This window comes from Schistocerca piceifrons, chromosome 8 (genome assembly GCF_021461385.2).
Source record: "Schistocerca piceifrons isolate TAMUIC-IGC-003096 chromosome 8, iqSchPice1.1, whole genome shotgun sequence".
Taxonomy (NCBI): domain Eukaryota; kingdom Metazoa; phylum Arthropoda; class Insecta; order Orthoptera; family Acrididae; genus Schistocerca; species Schistocerca piceifrons.
Window position 1 is genome coordinate 491,112,664 of NC_060145.1, and position 20,183 is coordinate 491,132,846.

Sequence of the window (20,183 nt, forward strand, 5' to 3'; positions counted from 1 at the left end):
GGCCTGTGACGTTGTGGCGGTATAACCCCCGTTATTAGATGAATATTTGTAGTAAGCAAGGATTGCTTTCTGGAGAGCGAGCGCGCTACATGGTGCGTGATTCGCAGAAGCGCGTGGCGCGGCCGCGCGAGATTTTGCAACGGTCGGTGGGACGCCTCCGTCGCCACGTGGCCCGAAGCTTGGGGCATGGTTTGGTTTTTCGCGCATTACGCGAAAACTACGTAACTTACGGTGAAGAGCGATGCAGCAGTGGATTGTCGTCAGCAATGTGCACCTTCTGAAAGATCGATCTTTATTTCAAGTCACGAGACGCAAAAGTTATAGTAACCTCAGAATCGGTTAATATCACGAATACTGAAAGTTTAATAGAAATAGTAAATAACTTAAAGGGATGAGCGAACACTCATTTAAAACGTTTCGCCATAGCGGATCGAGTGCCGTAGTCATAAGATTCAAAAATATTGAAGCTCGTAAAGAGCAATAAACAAAGTTTGAGGGAAAATTGTTTATAAAATTCAATAGAAAATTCATGAAGTAAAGCACGGCACTATATAATATTTTAGGTGGCATCACACGTATTTTAAACTAGTTAAGTTATTTAAGTTATACTATACACTTAACTTGCAATAATTTTCGTTGTTTGAAAATTATTACTAACATTTATCGCCCATAATTAAGTAATTATTATAGATATGGAGATTTTGAGCAGTGCAATGTGTAGCTCGCTATAGATTATGTCTGAAAACGGTGCTACATGCAGTTCGATGTTAAAACTTTGCAGCACAGATGCAAACAAACAAATTTGCGCTAAGTGAGGAAACTTTGCAAAAACTAAAAATTTGATTTACGGGCTATAGAATAATCCTAGAAATTATTGTAACATAGTAAATAAGATTTAGTTTTTAGTGGGGTTCCGATGGTGAGCTTCTGTCGAGGGATGTATGTATCAAAATTTGTAACTTTAACTGGCGAGATTGGTACTTGCATAACCAGGGGGATAGACATCCGAGCCAATATAAGCGAGTGGCCATCTTGGCTAGGGGTCGGTCGTTGGTCAGTCGTTTTGGAGGGTAGGTGACGAGCAAGCCCCACTTGAAGGTGGGCCATGTGATCGTTTGAGAATCCTTTTTTTTGCGCCGATTTATTGCGACTAAGAGTATTGTTTAATAGTGCAAGGGTGTAAGCATGTATTTGGTGAACTGGAAGTGCTACGATTATTTGTGTAAGGGAACATGTGGCGAACTGTGATTTAGCGCCAAACTGTTAGAACAAAGAGGACAGTGGGACTCGCCGTTGTGCCGGCCGGGGTCGCCGAGCGGCTCTAGGCGCTTCAGTCTGGAACCGCGCGATCGCTACGTTCGCAGGTTCAAAAAATGGTTCAAATGGCTCTGAGCACTATGGGACTTAACATCGGAGGTCATCACTCCCCTAGACTAAGAACTACACAAACCTCACTAACCTAAGGACATCACACACATCCATGCCCGAGACAGGATTCGAACCTGCGACCGTAGCAGTCGCGCGGTTCCGGACTGAAGCGCCTAGAACCGCTCGGCCACCGCGGCCGGCTTCGCAGGTTCGAATGCTGCTTCAGGCATGGATGTGTGTGCTGTCCTTACGTTAGTTATGTTTAGGTAGTTCTAAGTTCTAGGCGACTGATGACCTCAGAAGTTAAGTCGCATAGTGCTCAGAGCCATTTCTGCAACCGCACTTCTTCTTTATTTATTTTTCCGCCCCGCTGCAATTGGGGGCTCTTCCAGGAAACTAGTGTGCGAGGCAACTTGGCCGAAAGGCTAGTGGAACATTCGAGGTTCGACGACGCCACGCAACGCGGACCCGGGCGACGGGCTGCCTGTCGCCGGGTGTCCACTGACCAGTGCATCTACAAGCGGCCGTGACTACACTCCGCGACGCAGCCTCTTCAGCAGCGCCGAGACCGACGCAGCCCTTCCAGAAAGATAAGTGACCAAAGCAGGCGCAATTTTTGTTTTTGGTTTCCTTGTTTTCAGTTCTTGAGCTGGCCAGGGCAGTGGAGCACGAAATTAAAAAATCACTTAGTGATTGCGAGACGTCAGGGAGTGGTAGTGAACCACAAAGTCCTCAGAGACAGGAGGAGAGCAAATCGGTATCCCTGTAATGTCTAAAGAATTAATTGCTCTTCTCCAAAATATGAGTAGCCAAATAGGTTCATTTAAAACTGACATGGATAATAAATTGAGTCCTTTAGACGCTAATTTTGGAACTAAATTAAATTCGGAATTAAGTTCTCTAAAAACTAATGTGGGCCGAATAAATGGGCAATTGGGGTCAATGAAACAAGAATTTGTGACCGAATTAGATAATGGATTTAAAAAAATAGAAGAGATCTGGCGTTCCAAGGTTGAAGCGGTTGAGTCTGAGCTGAGGGACGAAATTGTTTCGGGAAGGCAGATGTGTGATGATAGGGAAGAGGCGACAAGGCACTGTTTGGTTGAAGCGAATGAAAAAATAGTGAGACAAAAGCTGTGCTGATAAATAAATTAGACAGCACAGCTGAAGATCTCAGAAAGGAAATGGTAACTGTCACCTCAAAAGTAAATGACAAAATTAGCTAGATGGAATTATATAATGTTTTGGGTCATGCTGGGTGTCCAGTAATGTAGGCGCCTAGTGGAAAGCCATTTTCAGGCGAAAACGAATATTATGCCGTGGATTTTTTGGCCAATTGCAAGGACTGTTTTCTGCCTGGGATGTCAGATGAGGCAAAAGTAAAATTTGTAAAGAGAATGCTGGGAGGTTCATCTCCGACATGGTCTGACAAATTTAAGGATCGGTTCATTTCATTTGAAATATTTGATTTCTAGACAAATACTGGAGTAAAAGTAATCAGTGTAGGTTGCAAAATGAGTTTTTGAATGGACCTGTGTACAGGGGAGGCAGACAAACTATGAGGTAATTTTGCCAGGAAGAGTTGAATAAATTAGTACATCTGGATCACCATTTAGACGTGTTAACAGAAAAATGTACTTTAAGGGGGAGACTACCTGAGGAGTTACAATGGGAACTCATGCATTGCCCCACTGATTCTGTGGAGAAGTTTTTAGACTTTGTTGAGAGGATGGAGCAGGCTGTGTGCTATAGGCCTGGCTCAAAGGGAAACAATCCAGGGACTAACCATAGGGATCTGGGGGAGAGAAGAAATATGAATTGGGGTTACAATCATCAAAATGGTCACAGTAATAGAAATTGGGGGAATGATCACCAGAACCATTATGGGGGAAGAAATGTAAATGAACATTGGATAGGAAATGGGGGAAGATATAATGAAGAGAGCCACAGTCAGAGGGATTTTAGGGGCAGTGATATGAGAAAACGTTGTTGGCTTTCTAGTTGAAGTAAAATGTGGTTTAGTTGCTTTCATAATTTTCTTTTTGTTCTTTAAATCTGATTTCCAAATTCCTGCGTGTCTGTCCGATATAAAATTTATTGCAGTCGTCACAAGAAAGTTTGTAGATGCCTGGATTTGAAAAAATTGAAGATATTATTCTGTTGTTGATCAATAAATAAGCATAAAAAATACATCATTTTTTTTAATGGGTCCGCAGCTAGTTCTCGCTTCCCGCGCCCGAGTTCCCGGGTTCGATTCCCGGCGGGGTCAGGGATTTTCTCTGCCTCGTGATGACTGGGTGTTGTCTGATGTCCTTAGGTTAGTTAGGTTTAAGTAGTTCTAAGTTCTAGGGGACTTATGACCATAGATGTTAAGTCCCATAGTGCTCAGAGCCATTTCCATTTCCATTAAAAAAAATGGCTCTGAGCACTATGGGACTTAACATCTGAGGTAATCAGTCCCCTAGAACTTAGACCTACTTAAACCTAACTAACCTAAGGACATCACACACGTCCGTGCCCGAGGTAGGATTCGAACCTGCGACCGCAGCGGTCACGCGGTTCCAAACTGTAGCACCTAGAACCGCTCGGCCACTCCGCCCGGCTCAAAAATTTTATTGACACTATTAAAGGAAAAGAGTAAATTATCGCTATAAACACGAAACAATAGAAATGTGGGAAGTGGGAGTAGCCAGTGATGCGTTCTTCGCTCACTCCATGCATGTTCAGCGGACGTTAGATATAAGTTTTTACTCTTTGACTGTTAGTTCAGTTTGTTTTCTTTTCCGAGTTGGAAAAATAAAGTATTTAGTGCAAAGCTGTATGGGAATTTAATCTGTTGCCTACGTAATTAGTGACCCCGAGAAAAATAAGAAAAGCTATTGCAATTTAATATTGTGCGGCAGTTTCGCCAAAGATGGAAGAAGCTAACAAAATTCTGCAAGCAACAAACGGCGAGACACGACGTGTAAAGCATGAGATCGGGCTTTTGGAGCTTGCAACGCTGAAGAATGATAGCAAAACGGAATCCATTAATTTGCAAACTCCGGTTGCAGCAGCCGCACCACGAGCATACCCACACGCCGAAGATTTTTCAGGCAGGAAATTGACATTATCAACCGCGTCAAGGTTGCAGTTAAGGGCGCCTGCATTCACGCCTACGCAATCAGACGTATGGTTTGCGATAATGCAGAATATCTTCGAGCAGCAACGCAAAACCGGAGACAACGAAAAATTCACTCTCGCAGTTAGCAACCTGAATCAGAGGGTAACAGCGATAGTCTCTGGTATGATCATACACCATACACCACACTTAAAACGGCGTTGATCGCTCGGTGCGTGAAATACCTGAACAGCGACTTTCCCAGGTGAGGCATCAGGGGAAACGTGGGGACAGAAGTCCGTCTGGATTTTGGGGACATTTACGCACTATAGTCGACGCAAGCATGATATCCACTGAATTGTTACTGTACGTCTGGCGAGAGCAGCTTCCTCATCAAGCTCAACTGACGTTGATTGCGTACGAAGGACAGTGCGTCGAGAAGCAACTGCAAAGAGCTGACAGAGCTTTCGGCTACTCTTACAGTCGGCGCTCGTAACGTCCGTGGCGTCACCTGCCACCTCTGCAACGGAAGCCAGTGACGACTCATCGGAATGGTTAGAAGAATCGAAGTTAAGCTGTGCAGACACAGGTTACAGACAAAAACCAGGCATCGCTGAGGGGACCAGGAAACTGCAAGAAGTTATGGAAAATATGGCTACTCGACTACTTGGAGATTCAGACGTCCACCAGGTCCACTAGTCACAAGAAGAGGCCATACTCCAGACAGTGTCAAGTTCACACCTACATTTTTTGCTGTTCTACAGAAGTTATTGACGGACCACAAAACTGGGTTACAGTTACAGCCGATATTCGTGCCAGGAAGAAGGCTTAAGTTATTGTGCGATATATCACGGCAAATGTCGCGCCCATACATTCCACAACAATTTCGTAAGGCGGCATTTGACAGTGTTCATGACTTAGCACACCTAGGGCAAATGGCACGATCAAGTTACTGACAGCACATTTCGTCTGGCCATCAATTAAAAGCCGGCCGGGGTGGCCGAGCGGTTCTAGGCGCTACAGTCTGGAACCGCGTGACCGCTACGGTCGCAGGTTCGAATCCTGCCTCGGGCATGGATGTGTGTGATGTCCAGAGGTTAGTTAGGTTTAAGTAGTTCTAAGTTCTAGGGGACTGATGACCTCAGAAGTCCCATAGTGCTCAGAGCCATCAGTTAAAAAGGACGTGAGGGAATGGACTCGCGCATGCCTACAATGTCAACGCTGCAAAGTAGGACGACACGTTCACGCGGAAATTGGGAATTTCACAGGATCACCAGCAAGATTTGTCCATCTGGACTTAGTGGGTCCACTCCAAGTTTCGGATGGCTGTAAATACTTGTTATCAGTGGTAACAAATGCACGAGATGAGCGGAGGCCACTACGATCACAGACATAGCGGCAGAAACGGTTGCAAAGGCGATTGTCTCTCAATGGCTAGGTCGCTTTGGCTGCCTCATTCATATCACAATAGATCAAAGCTGCCAGCTCGAGTCTAGCCTGTTCAACAAACTAGTGGGTTCCAGCACCACCATACAACAAGCGACCATCCAGCGAGCAATGGTATGTTGGAGAGGTGGCACGGGACGTTGAAGGCAACTCTCGTGTGTCGTCAGAGTAGCTGGACAGAAGTATTACCATTGTTTCTCCTTGGATTACGGACCGCATACAAGACGGACATCGGTGCCTCAGTGGCGGTATTGGTGGATGGGGAACCACTGAGAATCCCGGGAGATTACCTAACCACCGCCGCATCATCAATGCCAACAAACCTCTCATCACTGATACGTGAAATCCGTGAGCATGTGGAAACAATGAGAATGCCTACAGCATCTAGACATGGTAAGCGACCAGTTTTCGTGAATAAGGTGTTGGCAGGCTGTACACATATGCTCTGCGCAGATTCAGTCAGAGCGCCACTACAACCTCCATACACTGGACCTTATCGAATAGTTCGACGCAGCACCCATACTATAGACAGCCCACAGAAGGACAAAGCTATCAGAGTGTTCATAGAGAGGGTAAAACCAGCATGGTTCTTACCAGAACTGGAGTATGATGACAGTCAACAGGATGAGAAGGACCAATGTTTGGAACGCACTACGCATGATATGGCAAAAGAAGCCATGGCAAGAGGACATGGAACCACAACGCAATAGCCACGTCGGTTCCCTCATCCTCGCAGCAACAAGTCGTCCGTACGAGAGCAGGGAGACAAATCAAGTTTAAGTAGCCATCTATCCCGGGTGCTCCGCACTTTAAGGGTGGGGGGGGGGGTGGAGGCAGGGGGGAGAGAGGCTGTCTGGGAACGTGGGAGTAGCCAGTGATGCGTGCTTCGTTTACTTTATGCAAGTGCAGCGGACGTTACATTTAAGTTTTTACTCTTTGACTGTTAGTTTTCCGAGTTGGAAAAACAATGCATTTTGTGCAACGCTGTGTATGGGTTTAATTTGTTGCTTACATATTTGGTGACCTCGGGAAAAATAAGAAAAGCTCTCGGAACTTAATATTGTGCCGCAGTTTCGCCAAAGATGGAAGAGGCTAACAAAATTCTGCAAGCAACAAACGACTAGACACGACGTCCAAAGCAAGAGATTGGGCTTTTGGAGCTTGCAACGCCGCAGAATGATAGCAAAACGGAATGCATGAACACTTATCATTTACGTGAAAACTAAAAGAATACTATCTCAGAAAAATTAAAACGTAATCACTGACTTCCCGCTGAACAGAAATACCATTGTAAACACACGGCATCGCTGGAACTGAAGCTGTCAAAAAATAACTTTACCATATCACGTAAATAAAAATTAAAGATGCCATATCGACCATGTCATATCCCACATCATATCAGCTAAGATGTAACCATAAGCTGTCATATGTAGACACAGACTGACGCAGACGCAAGAAACAATATTATACGTATTGTACCATCTTCACAAGTACACTTAATGCTGGCAAATCGCCGAAACCAGCTTGTTGTGTAACTTGTATCACTACGAGTAAGTAGAAAAATAGTACCTCAATAAACTTGTACCTAAATTAAAACAATAGGATGATATAATTTCTAATACTTTTGCATATGACTGTTACCCACATTTCAATTTAAATTGTGATAAGAGCAATAAGTAATAGAAATAAAAATAGAGAGCAAACATACGTGAAGTAGTAACCAAGAAATATATTAATAAATGAGATATTGCATAATTTATAACGCAGTGCAGCAACTGTCGCTAGGTGGCGCAAGCTGCTCCTAGTTCCAAGTTAGTCTCTGTTAGCTACAGTCTGATATTCGATGTGGTGGATTTTTATTTCATGAACATTTTGTTAAATTCTAATAAGCTATAAACTGTCAGAAGACAAATGAATTCTTCACATGGCTACTTTTTTGTTTAGAAATGAAAATATTTTAAATTATTGTACTTTTAAATCAACCTGTTTTTAGTTACTTCTTATAGCTATCTGTACGATATGAATGCAGTGTATGCATGAACAACCTCCATGATAGCTTTGCATCCTCTATATAACCGATTGAACTATGCTTGGCAATACTGACACTTCATATCTACATGGTTGTGACTTGTTGCAGTGCAGCAGAATGAGAAGTGTATCGTGTTTATATTACTATCAATGTTCGTAATCTTAATCTATCAAGTTAATAGCCAGTAAGCTAATAATATTTTTTAGTATTTCTATCGATCATTCTGAAGATGGCTATTGCAAAGCCGAAAATCGTAATTCTGCTCAAAGAAGTTTGCGATCATGACAAATAAATAAAATATTTGTACACCATATGACCGCTCTCGAAATTGTCATTTTATGTCAAATTGTATTTAGCACTCACTGTCCCACCACAGCACTTCCGCCTTCGTCCCTTTAAGCAAAGGCCTTAATTATTGCTTTAGGATGAAGAAATGTCTGTACTTTCTGTGGGCGATCTTTTCGCATCACCCACTAACACAGTTATCGTGCAGTGGTCACATAACCACGAACCTCGGCGACGTTTCCAGGACGCATCTGGTAAGGGAACCTGGCAGCTGGTTCGCGCAGACAGACGACACATGCCGGACGATCACGTGCTGGCGGTCGTTAGGAGACGCTGATAGCAGCTGATAACTCACAGCTGGTCTGCGACCGCTGGAATCCAGACCTCGCGACGAAAGCTCCTCGAGATTCCGTTATACACCGTCCTCCGTCTTTATCGAAGTACGAGATCCCTCCCAAAATATCTGATGACTACTCATTCGTTTGCACTTGTCCTTCGTTTCTGGTGAAACTGAAACACTATCATTTTCGTTAGAATCGCACATTTTAAATGTAACACGAACAATATTCGACTGCTGCTTAACCACAAACGTTGCATATCGGAAGATTTTCTTTTGTTCCAGAAGTTCAGGCATTCAACTATAGAGTTGCAATATTATTAAAGAGAATACTGTCATTTCCTTTCTGTCGTTTCTGAAAGTATTTGTATGGAGTGTAGCCATGTGTGGAAGTGAAACATGGACGATAAATAGTTTGGACAAGATGAGAATAGAACCTTTCGAAATGTGGTACTACAGAAGAATGCTGAAGATTAGATGGGTAGATCACATAACTAATGATGAAGTATTGAATAGACTTGGGGAGAAGAGGAGTATGTGGCACAACTTGACAAAAAGAAGGGACCGCTTAGTAGGACATGTTCTGAGGCATCAAGGGGTCACAAATTTAGCATTGGAGGGCAGCGTGGAGGGTAAGAATCGTAGAGGGAGACCAAGAGATGAATACACCAAGCACATTCAGAAGGATGTGGGTTGCAGTAAGTACTGGGAGATGAAGAAGCTTGCACACGATAGGGTAGCATGGAGAGCTGCATCAAACCAGTCTCAGGACTGAAGACCACAACAACAACAACTATCATTTACCGGATGACAGTACCAGCAACCTAAATTTTATCTTTTATACAAATCATGACTTCATCTAATTTTAAGGGAAAAGGGCAAATAAAACGGGACATCAGGTTCTGCTGTAAAAATAGGGGACATCCCGTAAAAATCGGGACTCGTGGCAACCTTGCTCTCGAACAGAATTAATTTGCTACTATTAATTAATCAGCAATTAATCAGCAACAAGTTGTCAAGGTATCATTTCTACCGTTTGCCAAGTTCAGTGGGAGGTGGACGTATGTTGGACTCTGTCTTGCTAAGAACGGGCAGTCTTTACAATATTCGAGCGTGCGTGCGAGTTTCTCGGTTCAGTTGAGCATTCAGAGTCGAATATGGCAGCGTGAGGAGATCTAGGCAGAGTCATAGCAGGACAAAGTTATGTTGAAGACTTGTGAATCCACACATATTTTAAAAATGGATGTACATATACTGTATATCTATGTACGTATGTATGTTGCACATCTCCACATCACCGATTTCAACCAAACTTGGCACACATATCACCTGCTATCTAGAAAGAATCGCTGCGGCAATAAGAACCGCCTACGTATCAAAGGGATGGCGGTGAAAAAGAAGTGTAATCTATGACACGTGGATACCCATACTTCAGTCATCTATTATTACAGAATAAGAGCACTTAATGACTTGAAACAAATTTTACACATAATTTCGAACGTTTGCGAAGCTTTTTCGCTCTGAAAACCTCACAAAATGATGAAAAAACTTCATGTCTTACTATATTTTCGATATTCATGCAGTGAAACTATCGCATGAAGCATCACGTTATAATTTGTTATCTCTTTACTACTGACTGTATTCGCGATAAAGTTTGCCTACGGTATTCACATATCCAGCTCAATGAACCTACAAAAATATATCATGACATGACACATAGTTCAGCAGATATGACGACATAAACACTGAGATACCTGAAGAACTGCCGCATCATCCATGATTTTCTAGTACTTCTTTACTACTAACTGTATTTACGACACATTAAGCATACAGTAGCCACATATACCACTGGATATACCCGCAAAATTATATCACTGTAAAGCACATACTTCAGGAGATATGACGTCATAAACATTGAGCTGAGTGGAAATTCGTTACAGGTGAAATATGTGTTCAGATATGTATGAAATATGTTAAACACATGCGAAATATATTTGACGTGCGTACGCGGGCAAACCCACGGTTAAAAACGTCATCATAAGCCTCTGGGGGGGGGGGATTTCAGCCAAATTTTGTATACATGTACCTACGACTTGGAAAGAAATATCGTGGAGATTAGAACCACCAGTTTCCTATTGGGCTGAACGTGATAACGTGGAGAGAGATGGGAGGAGGAAGAGATGGACAGAGAAAGAAAAGAGGGGGAGATGGACAGAGACATGAGGAGGAAGAGATAGGCAGAGAGCTGGGGAAGGTGTAACTGAACAGAGAGAGGAGGGAGAGGAAATGGGCAGAGAAAGGGAAGAGGGGGGAGCGGGCAGTGAGAGGGGATAGGAAGCGAGGGACAGAGAAAAGAAAGAGGAGCAGGCCAACAGGGAGAGAGAGAAGGAACAGATAGGCAGAGAGGGGGAGGAGCAGGGCAGAGAAATGGGGAGGATGGTCAACATAGCGGGGAGTGTGGGGGGGGGGGAAGAGATGGACAGAGTGAGAGGCATGGAGGAGGTGGATAGAGAGAGGCTGTGGAGAAGATGGACAGAAGGGGGGGGGGGTGAAGGAGGAGATGGACGGAGAATGCGAGAAGGAGAAGATAGACTACTGGAAGATTAATGTGAATGCATATACAGTCAACACTGGGTGCTCACCTAGTTTCAAAAGTAGTGAAATAAGGTTCAGTAGAAGAAATGATATTAGTTACACCAATCAAGGGAAACGATACCAACAAAAGTCACTGAGATTAACAATTTCCTGCGCTACGACAAGAAACAGTAACTGTTTTGTGCGACATTTCATCTAAACACGAGTAATTTTCATGATAATATTCTCACAGTAGTACAAAGCTTACCAAAGTAGTTAACACAGTGACTTTTCAGAGACATTTAGGGCACATGCCGAATTCTCTATTATGGACCAGCCTAGTCCCAGTAAAAAGAGAGGGGGTGAAGTAAAATTAAAACTGCTCTGTTACAATCACAGATTCGAATTGCATATACATTTACGAATTCAGTGGTAGTAGGCACGGGGTTGCTCACCCCATTCTTAAAAAGACGATGAATTTAAGTTGTTTGATTATGCACAAAAAGTAAATTTCTCAAGCCATTTGTAACAACAGATAGCTTGCCAGAGTACAGGACTGTTAAATGGTGGGGACAGAGAAATTTCTGAGTACATCTAAGTAGGATAGCAGTGGGTATTCAAACACACGTAAACGTAGGGCGATTCATCACTTCCAGTGAGCACCCTTTCCAAAGCACCTTGACAGGCATGGAAAAAGGCTGGATGATCTTGGCAGCTCACAGATGTGTTCTCCATACTGATAGTGATGTGATACCACTGCAACTGATAATCAGTAGGTTAAAAGGTTTTCAGAAATTACTGCAACCAGTCGCCTTTTATGTAGATGTATTTTATTTAACCATGACCGGTTTCGAGCTGCCTAGCAACTCATCATCAGATGGTATATACATTTAGTGCTTTTTTGTACCCATTGTGTGGGTGGTTGAGTATCTGTGGCTAGACAGAAACGAGAACAAATAATCGCTACATGTGGTACAGTAACACGAAATATTTACAGCATAATTTATGTTTAACGTATAAGAGCAAATAATCACTACATGTGGTACAGTTACACGAAATATTTACAGTTTAATTTACGTTTTGAGGTGTTACTTACAGATAAATCTTTCTGCAGGTATATATATCTCTTTTAGGACGTATTTTTGAAACCATTGTGTCTTGTTTTTCACAATTTCACAAGTTAAAACTTTCACTAGATGTATATTACTTTTATGAGGCACTGTTGGAAACATATATCTTGTTTTTCGTAAACATCGCTGAACACACTTAGCCACAGATACGAATACAGGATTTACACATTATAAACAAGCCAAAGATTGCAATATAACTACAGTACCAAAGATTTCAAGTTGACCAGAGGCATTATTAGTCATCACACACACTGACAAGAGATTTGTCTTTATTACATAGAAAATAAATGTAAATTAGCTTAAACTAGTAAAATGTTTATTTATAAATTAACTGTGCAATTTTAACAGGTATATAAAACTAGATTTTTTACATTATATTTCAGTTACATTTAAGATTATTGGTATTGAGAGTATTATGACAGCTAATTTCTTGCTCCTTACATTGGCTGATCTTGGCATATGATGTCTGGGATGAGAGGTTGATGGTTAACTTGAAATAATAAGTAATGCTGGTACTTGAAAGGGTGTGGAAAAGGAGTTGGCGGTGGGGGGGGGGGGGTGGGGGGGGGGGGTGGGGGGTGTATAGGAAAAAGGAGAGGGGGGGGTTGAGAGGGTGATGTGGAGAGAGAAGAGAGCTGAAGGGGGGGGCAGAAGTGGTACAAGCTTTTATGTGTGTGTGTGGGGGGGGGGGGGGCATTTTGTTTCTGAATGACTGTTTAGTTTTTTAAGTTCAAAGAATCCTTAAAATTCTGAAAGAAGGAGTTATTCGCCAATTCCGTCTGCTCATTTAAAATGGTATGTGGGGAATTATGTTTGTGGGTAAAAATCTCTAATTGTTCGAGAAGATCCATCTTGAATCCCTTGTCTACAGTGTGTAGGATTTGAAGGTTAGTTTTAATGTCTGTTATGGAATGTTTATTATCTGCTAGATGGGTAGCAAAAGTGGATCTATTTAAGTTGTTTAGGCGAAGTGCATCAGTGTGCTCTTTGTATCGGATCTCAAAATTTCTACCTGTTTGCCCTATGTAGTAGCAGGAGCAGCTGTCACATCTTAATTTATATATACCAGATTTTTGGTAGGGTGTGCTGGCTCTTTTGGTGTTGTGGACTATTTTGTTCTGTATTTTGTTGTTAGTGTGAAAACTTATTTTGACATTATGTGGTTTGAATAGCTTAGCAAGTTTGTATGAGATATTGCCGAGAAACGGCATACAAACGAATTTGGTTTCTTCTGCTACTGAGGTCTGGCTTGCTGGTTTTGCTTTGTTAGATATAATGTTTTTATCTAATTTTTCAATTATGCTTGGGTCATAAGCATTGTTTGATGCTATTGTTTTTAATATATTGATTTCATTAATTTTTGCAGTAGGATCAGCTTGAATCTTGTTGATACGGTTAAGTGCTGATTTGAAAAAAGCTAGTTTATGCTGATTTGGGTGGCATGATGTATTGTTTATTATGACATCTGAAGTGGTGGGTTTCCTATATATCTGAAATTTATGTTTGTTGTTGTGATGTGTTATGTTTAGGTCTAGAAAATAGATACCTTTTTGGGTTTGGTGTTCTACTGTGAACTGTATTTTGGGGTGAACATTATTAAGTTTACCAGCTAAGGCCTCAATTTCAGTGGCTGTCCCATCATATAACAACAGGGTGTCATCAACATATCGTTTATAATAAATGATTTTGTCTGTTTCTATTGGGTTTGCTTTAAAGAATTTAATTTCGAGATCATTAATGTAGATGTCAGCAAGAAGGCCAGCTAGACTACTGCCCATTGCTAGACCATCATGTTGAATATATATTTTGTTGTTGAAGGTGAAGTAATTGTGGGACAGCACTAATTCAAGTAAATCCATCAGCTCACAGATTTCCATGTCACTTAACTTTTTATGTTGTAATAAGTTATTTTTTATTATTCGAAGTGTGTCTATTATAGGTATGTTTGTGTACAGGTTGACAATATCAAGGGATGCAAAGTTAGCTGCATTGGGAATGGAAATTTCTCTGATACTGTCAATCAAATCATAGGTGTTTTTTATGGAATAATTGGTTGGGAATGTATAATATTTCTTGAGTATTTCATGCAGTTTTTTAGTCACTTTGTACCCTGGGCTATTTATGGAATTCACAATCGGGCGTATCGGGTGTCCATCTTTATGAATTTTAGGTTGTGATCTAAGCTTTGGTGCTGTAGGGTTCATTATAACACATTGTTTGGCTTCAATGGATGTCAGCAGAAAGTTACAATTTTTTAACATGTCTTTTATTTTAGCTTGGTATTTGGGAGTGGGGTCAGATTTCAACTCAGTTATGTTGTTATTCTTGAAAAATTCTAGGGTTTTCTTAATGTAATCAGACTTGTACATTATCACGGCTGTGCTGCCTTTGTCAGATTTAACAACAAGGGCACTACTGTTTGTTAGCTTTTTGTTAATTTGTTTCAGTGTTGCAGATTCATCATGTTTATTACTATGGAGCCTTTGTGTATCTATGGTTTTCTTTATTATTTTGTTTGCATCATGGGCTAGAGCATTTTGATCATTCTGATCTAGTTTTGATGCTATACATGCTATTTTGGTGTTAGTTATTAGGTCTTTAACACTGTTGTAATCAAGTTTTGTGGCAATATTATGTTTAAGTCCCTTATTTAACAAATTTAATTCTGTGCTATTGAAATTAATGCTTGTTGTGTTAACTACTCTCTCAAAGAATTTATGTTGCACGGGAGGGCATTCATTTGGTGGAATGGGGGATTTTTTGGCAATCAGGAGTGAGAGCTTTTCTTTTTGTTTATGTGCAATTTTCAACATCTCTTTATCCACATTTAGTTGGGTTAGATCTAAGAAATTCGTGATTTGGCTTAGAGTGAGATAGTTGCTTAACTCTAAGTGCAGCATGTAGATGTCCCTGTTTAACAAGTCTTTTCGTTTGTAATGTGATCTAATTTCATTTTTGATCCATACAATTTCACATTTTCTCTTGGCTGCTTGTGCAGATTCACTCTGGTCTTTAACTACAACTCTTATGTAATTAGGAGTTACATTCTCTAAGATACATTGCTTATTAAATTTGATGGCACGAATAGTTTTCATTAGTTTCACTTTGCACTTCCTGTATTTGTTCATTGTTCCTTTTACCTGGCTAGGTAGCAAAATAAGACTTTTATCCATTGTGGATGTGGAACACTGCGACTGTGGTGTGAAAAGGTTTTCAGAAATTACTGCAACCAGTCGCCTTTTATGTAGATGTATTTTATTTAACCATGCTCGAAACCGGTCATGGTTAAATAAAATACATCTACATAAAAGGCGACTGGTTGCAGTAATTTCTGAAAACCTTTTCACACCACAGTCGCAGTGTTCCACATCCACAATGGATAAAAGTCTTAATCAGTAGGTTATCAAGGAGAGTTTATGCCGAGATAATGATCTTATCAGATGTGGTGCTCCTTGGCCACCCCTACTCCTTTCTTCCAGGGGAATTAACAGGAATTGATCAATGTCACCCAATGGAACCCCCAGCTCTTACTCTTCTCCCTCTCATACCCTGCCCTCCCCTTCCATATTTACCAATGAAGATTAATCAACCCCTTCACATCTGCGTCTTTTATAACTGAGACACTTGGCTGGGTGTGGTCACTCTGAAGCTGTACTGCATAGAGAGAGAGAGAGAGAGAGAGGTAGGATGTGTCTACTTGAATTCTGTGCTATGATTATTTGTTAATAACCGTTCAATATTACTTCATTCGAGGCACCAGCAGAGACCTCATTGAAGCAGATATGTAAGTACCCTCATTCTTTCACAGTTTACTTATTTTTGGCCCATTTTCGTTTTTTCCACAATTTTTTCCACATTTTTTATTCAATTATGAGGCCTCTAGCCCAATGTTCCCGACAACATGCCGACGTCTCGTTGCTCTCAGAGAATCGCAATGCAATACGTCTCTCAGCCAACGGTTAAAGTGGTTAAAGTGTGTGAGCTAGTGAATTGTCAGAAGCAATAAGAGAAGGTAGGGTCTGTAATGTTAAAAAAGGGCATGTGTGGATCATTTAGCTATTATCTCATTATAAATTCTCTACATCCGTCACTGTGAGACATAATGTCAAAGGGAAGATTCCTTTCCCCCTACATGAGAATGACAGCCTGACAGCAAAAAGAATTCTGGAAAAAATCGGTAAGGATGCCCTGGAAACCATCCTGCGGCTATACCATAAAAAGTCGAATTAGCCGACGTTAAACTGGATGTTGTAATGGATAGCTGCCTAAAATAATGCAACAACTACACGTCGACGACTGTTACCTTTTGGATTCGGACATAACGGAAGATTTTGCCCGAATTTTTAATAAAATGGAGATGTACGACTACTGATATCAAAACACGGCTTCTGCTGGACGGAGACTGCTAGGGAAAAAACAACGTGATTGTGGAGAACAATAAGGCAGTTGGAACACACTGTTTAAAGTGGATGGGGTTCAGTTGCATAGTAAGGATATACTGTATAATAAAGTTACATGTCAAATCAAAAGCCCAGGCGTGAACAAAGTTATCGGTAACCACCTTGTTATTGTTGTGGTCTTCAGTCCTGAGACTGGTTTGATTCAGCTCTCCATGCTAATCTATCCTACGCAAGCTCCTTCATCTCCCAGTACCTACTGCAACCTACATCCTTCTGAATCTGCTTAGTGTATTCATCTCTTGGTCTCCCTCTACGATTTTTACCCTCCACACTGCCCTCCAATGCTAAATTTGAGATCCCTTGATGCCTCAGGACATGTACTACCAACCGATCCCCACTTCTAGTCAAGTTGTGCCACAAACTTCTCTTCTCCCCAATCCTATTCAATAGCTCCTCATTAGTTACGTGATCTACCCACCTAATCTTCAACATTCTTCTGTAGCACCACATTTCGAAAGCTTCTATGCTCTTCTTGTACAAACTATTTATTGTCCATGTTTCACTTCCATACATGGCTACACTCCATACAAATACTTTCAGAAACGACTTCCTGACACTTAAATCTATACTCGATGTTAACAAATTTCTCTGCTTCAGAAACGCTTTGCTTGCCATTGCCAGTCTACATTTTATATCCTCTCTACTTCGACCATCATCAGTTATTTTGCTCCCCAATTAGCAAAACTCCTTTACTACTTTAAGTGTCTCATTTCCTAATCTAATTCCCTCAGCATCACCCGACTTAATTCGACTACATTCCATTATCCTCGTTTTGCTTTTGTTGATGTTCATCTTATACCCTCCTTTCAAGACACTGTCCATTCCGTTCAACTGCTCCTCCAAGTCCTTTGCTGTCTCTGACAGAATTACAATGTCATCGGCGAACCTCAAAGTTTTTATTTCTTCTCCCTGGAATTTAATACCTACTCCAAATCTTTCTTTTTTTTCCTTTACTGCTTGCTCAATATACAGATTGAATAACATCGGGGAGAGGCTACAACCCTGTCTCACTCCCTTCCCAACCACTGCTTCCCTTTCATGCACCTCGACTCATATTACTGCCATCTGGTTTCTGTACAAATTGTAAATAGCATTTCGCTCCCTGTATTTTACCCCTGCCACCTTTAGAATTTGAAAGAGAGTGTTCCAGTCAACATTGTCAAAAGCTTTCTCTAAATCTACAAATACTAGAAACGTAGGTTTGCCTTTCCTTAATCTTCCTTCTAAGATAAGTCGTAGGGTCAGTATTGCCTCACGTGTTCCAACATTTCTACGGAATCCAAACTGATCTTCCCCGAGGTCGGCTTCTACCAGTTTTTCCATTCGTCTGTAAATAATTCGCGTTAGTATTTTGCAGCTGTGCCTTATTAAACAGATAGTTTTCACATCTGTCAACACCTGCTTTCTTTGGTATTGGAACTATTATATTCTTCTTGAAGTCTGAGAGTATTTCGCCTGTCTCATACATCTTGCTCACCAGATGGTAGAGTTTTGTCAGGACTGGCTCTCCCAAGGCCGTCAGTAGTTCTAATGGAATGTTGTCTACTCCCGGGGCCTTGTTTCGACTCAGGTCTTTCAGTGCTCTGTCAAACTCTTCACGCAGTATCGTATCTCCCATTTCATCTTCATCTACATCCTCTTCCATTTTCATAATATTATCCTCAAGTACATCGCCCTTGTATAGACCCTCTATATACTCCTTCCACCTTTCTGCTTTCCCCTCTTTGCTTAGAACTGGGTTTCCATCTGAGCTCTTGATATTCATACAAGTGGCTCTCATTTCTCCAAAGGTCTCCTTAATTTTCCTGTAGGCAGTATCTATCTTACCCCTAGTGAGATAAGCCTCTACATACTTACATTTGTCCTCTAGCCATCCCTGCTTAGCCATTTTGCACTTACTGTCGATCTCATTTTTGAGATGTTTGTATTCCTTTTTGCCTGCTTCATTTACTGCGTTTTCATATTTTCTCCTTTCATCTATTAAATTCAATATTTCTTCTGTTATCCAAGGATTTCTATTAGCCCTCGTCTTTTTACCTATTTGATCGTCTGCTGCCTTCACTACTTCATCCCTCAGAGCTACCCATTCGTCTTCTACTGTATTTCTTCCCCCCATTCCTGTCAATCGTTCCCTAATGCTCTCCCTGAAACTCTCTACCACCTCTGGTTCTGTCAGTTTATCCACGTTCCATCTCCTTAAATTCCCAACTTTTTGCAGTTTCTTTAGTTTTAATCTACAGTTCATAACCAATAGATTGTGGTCAGAGTCCACATCTGCCCCTGGAAATGTTTTACAATTTAAAACCTGGTTCCCAAATCTTTGTCTTACCATTATATAATCTATCTGTTACCTTTTAGTATCTCCAGGATTCTTCAATGTATGCAACCTTCTTTTATGATTCTTGAACCAAGTGTTAGCTATGGTTAGTCATGCTCTGTGCAAAATTCTACCAGACGGCTTCCTCTTTCATTTCTTAGCTCCAATCCATATTCACCTACTATGTTTCCTTCTCTCCCTTTTCCTACTGTCGAATTCCAGTCACCCATGACTATTATATTTTCGTCTCCCTTAACTATCTGAATAATTTCTTTTATCTCATCATACATTTCTTCAATTTCTTCATCTGCAGAGCTAGTTGGCATATAAACTTGTACTACTGTAGTAGACGTGGGCTTCGTGTCTATCTTGGCCACTATAATACGTTCACTATGCTGTTTGTAGTAGCTTACCAGCACTCCTATTTTTTTATTCATTGTTAAACCTACTCCTGCATTACCTCTATTTGATTTTGTATTTATAACATGTATTCACCTGACCAAAAGTCTTGTTCCTCCTGCGGAACTTCACTAATTCCCACTATATCTAACTTTAACCTATCCATTTCCCTTTTTAAATTTTCTAACCTACCTGTCCGATTAAGGGATCTGACATTCCACGCTCCAATCCGTAGAATGCCAGTTTTCTTTCTCCTGATAACGACGTCCTCCTGAGTAGTCCCCGCCCGGAGATCCGGATGGGGGACTATTTTACCTCCGGAATATTTTACCCAAGAGGACGCCATCATCATTTAACCATACAGTAAAGCTGCATGCCCTCGGGGAAAATTACGGCTGTAGTTTCCCCTTGCTTTCAGCCGTTCGCAGTACCACAACAGCAAGGCCGTTTTGGTTAATGTTACAAGGCCAGATCAGTCAATCATCCAGACTGTTGCCCCTGCAACTACTGAAAAGGCTGCTGCCCCTCTTCAGGAACCACATGTTTGTCTGGTCTCTCAACAGATACCCGTCCGTTGTGGTTGCACCTACGGTACGGCTATCTGTATCGTTGAGGCACGCAAGCCTCCCCACCAACGGCAAGGTCCATGGTTCAGCTTTCATAAAGCTTCCAGACATGCTATTATGGGTAACTCTTACGTCCTTTCTTGGCTAAAGAACATGGTATCACCGTACTGGT